The sequence below is a fragment of the Dioscorea cayenensis genome, chromosome 19 (assembly GCF_009730915.1).
Source record: "Dioscorea cayenensis subsp. rotundata cultivar TDr96_F1 chromosome 19, TDr96_F1_v2_PseudoChromosome.rev07_lg8_w22 25.fasta, whole genome shotgun sequence".
Lineage (NCBI taxonomy): Eukaryota > Viridiplantae > Streptophyta > Magnoliopsida > Dioscoreales > Dioscoreaceae > Dioscorea > Dioscorea cayenensis.
Window position 1 is genome coordinate 13,973,618 of NC_052489.1, and position 6,000 is coordinate 13,979,617.

At 30.4% G+C, this 6,000-nt stretch overlaps 1 pseudogene; it reads right to left on the reverse strand.

Moving 5' to 3' along the window:
- Nucleotides 1–2,381: 2,381 nt before the first annotated feature.
- On the reverse strand, nucleotides 2,382–3,751 carry LOC120284070 (annotated as a pseudogene).
- Between the last annotated feature and the right edge of the window lie 2,249 nt (nucleotides 3,752–6,000).

Consider the following 6,000-nt stretch of genomic DNA (forward strand, 5'->3'; position numbering starts at 1 on the left):
ATACACTAATTTAAAGAAAAGCATGTTTCAAACAATTAATTTTCACATTGTTTTTACTATATGAAAAAATTTACAAAATGTCAAGAGACTAAATAATAAAATTTGTAAATATGATCTTCTAAAATTATAAATTTTTAAGACTATATATACTAATTTGTAAAAAATTTCAATTTCCAAGCAATAGACTTTATATATAAAAATTTATTTGTAAGATATCAAGGAACCAAACAAGAAATTTTCATAAACATTTTTTACTAAAAATATAATTGTTATATATTATGTGCATCAACATGAAAAAAATATATATAATATTTTTTATTTAAGAAAAGTGGGAGCAATGTGCATATATTTTTATCAACATGTACCTAATATGTATATCAATTTTTTTGTTTAAGAAAGTAGGGGTATTGTTTTATTTTTTTTTTTTAAATAAAAGGAGCAGCAATGTGTATTAACTTGCAAATATATATATATATATATATATATATATATAACGGGACTAACGTGCATTAACCTGTAAAATATGTTCTTCGTGGGGGAAATACACGTACATGGCCTCAACTTGGGCCTACCCTAGCTTTCTCCCGATCTTAGAAACTAAGTTCCATATATATATATATATATCAACTCTATTACATGAATTTTTGAAGCTTTTCACAAACAGTGGTTAAATCAAAAATGAACCAAATTCAACAAATAGAATATGTAACAAACTAACATTAATAAAATATAATTACAACATACATAGTTGTCAACATCTACAACAAAATACGCTGCAATGAAACCTATAAAATTTGTCAACTGCTATACAAAAAACCATAAATAGTCTTTATGAAATGAAAGCATTAAGTAGCTACATCAACTTAAAGATATACATCTATAGATACAAAAATATCAACTTCACCAAAGCTACACACCTCTCATACTATGCAAAGATTATGGTAATCCCATAATTTTTTCACAAAACTTATCATTTGGACACCATTCAGCTCCCAAAAATATTTCTCATACTCAGGCTTATGAGAGAACTTGATCAGGCATTTTTTTCACAATAAGTAATATGTCAGATCTTGTTGCAGACATATAATTGTCCATATTCTCAATACACTTGTTAGCAACATCCAACATTTTTTGACGTTTTAGTGGAGGTCTAGAGATATTAGGTCCATTAGACATATGATTCTTTGTAGGTACCGCCGAAGTATACTCCTCATCAAGCTCTAAATCAGTCTCAATTACATTATTTGTGTCATCATTCAACCCTTCGACAACATCTGCAACTATCTCAGCTCCTCGCCCATTAGCATGATCTTTACCAAAAATACCTTGCAATCTTTCGAATTCTTTAAACTCCTTATTTGCATGATTTCCCACCTTTGGATGTTTCAACAAGTTTAAAAAAAATTGTGAAATAGATTACTTGTTGAAAACACACACACACACACACACACTAGCTATCACATAATAAGTGCACAATAAATTTAAGAATAATATTAACAACATATGTACATGTAGATATTCAATCAAAACTTGCTCACTGTCAACTATGACACACTTTCTTGCATCATCCCAACCAAACCTGCTTGTGTTCATCATGTACACTACTTCATTCAGTTTTATAGACCATCTTTTCATTTTGTTAACTACTTGCTTGACAGTAATGATAATACCAGGAATGCTAGTTGTCATTCTTTTAGTAGCCTCCTCATGTGTGCCAGTCTTAAATGTCCCATTATCTCCCTTGTATTCGACCAATACTAATTCTTCCAAAATTGATAGTAAGGTACTCTCCTCATTCTCTGTCTAATTTCGACTGCATTTTTTTGATGCGCTATTCATTTCAATGTTTCAAGTTCCTTCATTTTCCATTTTGAACTATCCTGAATAATAAATTAACTTTTTAATGGATTTAAAGTGATACCATAATATATATATATATATATATATATATATATATATATATAAAACTATTGAACCAAACTTTTTATTAAGAAGTATGAGGGGAAGAAAAACCTATAGAGGAAAGTGATGAATGATTTCAAAAAATAACAAAAAAAATGCACAGCCGTTGGAATAACCCAAAACAAGCCTTTTCCTACAATTCATGCATTGCAAAAATTTAGAGTAAACAATAATCCCTAGGTGAAAACATGGCTTTCAAATTTAAAAGTAAATATGGCTTTCATAAAATCAACTTGGAACTCCTTATTATACAATGGAAAAAATACAAAATACAAAATACAAAATTAAGTACAATTATGGATACTTCCAGAAAAAGTGTAGCTTAAACACATAAAATAGAGACTACAATAATTAAGCAACATTCATAAGAAGGTTGGCACACAACAAAAGTTATAATTATTAACTGACTCATTCAAACACTAGTGTTCATGCCTACGCCTAAAATCATGCCACATTTCTTGTGCAAGGTTATCTCTCTTTTCAGTCCACTCATTACTTGATTCAACAGTTCCGACTAGTGGTTCTTCGCCTATTGGCATCTCATTATTTGTAAGTGGAGCGAATTCCTCAAGATCTACTGCCATGTTGATACGAATAAAATTATGTAGCAAACAACATGCTAAAATCATTCGACTTTGTGTTCTTATGGGGTAAAATGAAGGACTCCTAAGTATACCCCATCATTTCTTCAAAAGCCCAAAACATCTCTCTATGACATTTCTTGCTTGAGCATGCTTATAATTAAATAACTCTTCACGATTTTGAGGCGGGCGTCTGCAGGTGGCCCAATCTTGAATATGGTACCGCCTACCTCTATACGGGGCAAGAAAACCTTCCCCATTTGCGTAACCACCATCAACAAGATAATATAAACCTAAAACGGGTAAAATTGATTTAGTATTAAGATTTTCAAAATGTTTAATAACAAACTATACATAATAAATATCAATTATTTACATACCAATTGGGACTTTAAACCATTTTGCCTGATTATTGCATCATGTAGTACCCTATAATCTGAAGCCGATCCTTCCCATCCAGCTAGTACGTAGATAAAAAGCATATCTTTAGTACAAACTCCTAAGACATTTGTTGCAAGTCCACCTTTCCTTGTTTGATACCTAGGTCTATCGGCCGCATTTGGTGTTACTGCTATATAAGTACCATCTAAGGCACCTAAACATCCCTACAAGTTCATTAGAAAAGTATAATTTTATTAATTTACGTCTAATGAAAAACATGTAATTTATGTTTTACATTGCTTAAATAAAGTATACCTTGAACCATTTCCATTTGCTTTTGCCGCTATTTTCTGGAATTGGTTGTGTCTTGACAAATAATTTATCTTGTAACCTTAAAACAACAGCTAAGACCCTATAACAATATCTACTAATAGTTTGACCCAATCTAGAGAACCTTACTTGAATATTCCTGTTCTTTGTGTGGTGAGCTAGTATATTTAAAAAATAATAATAACTTGCTCCTCAATTGTAACTCTGCCAAGTTGCACCAAGCCTCCTCGTACCCTTAGGACCTCACAAAGATGTGCAAATGTGTTTGTGCACATTCTTAATTCCCATATACAATTATTATCACCTGACTTAATAAGGGAATCTATTATATCTCTTCGTGACTCATATCTAGCAAAAGCTCTTTCATTTATAGACCTTCTCTCACTATCCCTTCTCAAAATAAAAGTAAAATAAAAGAAGCCAACCCCATACGTTGTCATCATATTCACATAAACTCTCCAGGCAAGAAGAAAATACAAAATGTGTTGATGGTCCATCACTGGCTACTTACTAAAAAAAAAAAAAATTACATACCTAAGAGGTAAAAATGAAAATAAAATGAATACACAATGTGATAAATAACTAAATTGGCTACCTATAGGTAATCTGAATTGAGTTGTGTTAAGATTGGTCGAACCTGGGAAAACATAAAAACATATCATGATTCATGAATAATTGCATATTTTCATGGGCATAATAGGGCACACACACACACACACACACACACACACACTATACATACTATTAACAAATATTGCATAATTATATCAACCTTATGCTGCAGGAGTTTGATAAGTTAATATGAGAATAATTAGCATAAACTATTACTAGCAAGACAACTTTTTTATACATTTTATTCTCTAGATTTTTATTTATATATTTATTTATTGGTCTAAAAGCATTCCTCCTTTTTTCAGAAGAGTCAAATAATTTTTTTTTATAAAAAAAACAACTTGCAAGTATATAATTTAAAGTTAATTATGAACTCTAAACTTATATAAATGATGAACGGTGCATGATGTATGGTATTTTTTTTTAAATTTTTTTTTATATGGGTACGCTAATATGTGATATGTATGAAAATTATATCCATGATTCATATATAGATATAAAGAGATTTATATTTATCTTTTATACAATTTAAATTTTCAATTTTTGGATAGAAATATAAAAAAAATTATGTTAATTTTTATGATTTAAAATTTTAATTTTAAGATATTGATTAAGATAATTTTCAATTTTATTTATCCAATATTCATGTTTATGAATCAAATATCCATTTAAAAGGCAGACACAAAACCTAAATTAAAAAAAACCTCATCCTTCCACTATTTGGTTGCAAAGATTTTATTGTATGGAAATCAAATATGAATTTAGATAAAATACATCTCCATTATATTAAAAAAATGGTATATTATTCAAATTGAAATGAAAACAAAAATAACATAAAAAAACTATAAAATATAGGAAAATAATTCTAAATCAATCAATTTAATCATTTGTTAACTAAGTAATTGGATGAAATAGATTAAAAAAACCTATAATTTCAACAACGCGTACTTTTTCAGCGTGAATCTTTAACCAATCTTTCTCTCTAGGAGAATCCTTGGAAACCCTAAAATTTCAAAGAGATCCTAAAATTTTATAAAAATGAGGAAGCAAAAAAACAAGAAGAGAAGAAAATAAGAAGAAAAGAGGAGGAAAGGGAGAGGGAATGGGAGAAGTAGACTATGAAGAAGATAAAGATGACGGCGGAGAAAGAGAAGGAGGTACAAGGTCGGGGTTGGGGACTTGAGCGTCGTGGGATGTGGAATACGTGATTGTAATTATTAATCTTTATTAAGGGTAATTTAGTCTTTTAGATGTGCTGTACCAGGATAATTTTTTTGTACCGAGGTTTTCGTGGTACAAAAATTTTGCCTACTTGTGCTGTACTCATACTTTGTCTTATACTGTACTCTCAACCTTTTTACAAATCAAACAAGGAATAAATGAAGTTGTACTGTCCTGTACCTCAATATTTTACGTATCAAACGGACCCAAGAAGAACAAAATTTTAAAAAACTGCAGTTGTAACCGATAGATGCAACAACAATAATTTCAAAGCCCACAGAATTTGGATAGTTATAGTTTAATTTCAAATCCCACATTAATTTCAAATCCCACAGAATTTGGATAGCTTTGTCGGTATGAGATGCCCTAAACTCCTTGGCATCGGCAGTGAACCTCCTTCACTACAGCCCTAGAGAGCTGGCTTCTTAGCACCGATGGTGAACTCCTTGAAAACAACCCTAGAAAATGGGGAATATTGTAGAAGGCTCGATGGATCCGAGTCCAAGTTGGAAGACGACCCGATAGGCATCCAATTCCATTAGCCTATCGGATCCAGTTTGTTTGGATCTACCATCCAGATCCGATAGGTTAATCCGCCTCTTAATCAACATTCATAATATTTTATTAATATTTTAATCATTTTTTCGCCACACCAGTAGGGAAGATGGCAAAAACAACGTCAGTTAAAGGGGAGGGACTTATTTGATACAAATTGTAAAATAAAAAGACCCTACGCAGAAAAAAAAATATTAGAGGGATCAACAAGGCAATTTGGGTATATTACAAGACTATCTATGATATTATACCTAAAAAAAATAAAAAAACAAGTGAGTGACCAAAAAGATTAATTAGCAAATCATTCTCCTACTTTTTTTTATATTGATGAAAAAATAACAATGCATTACATTTGTTT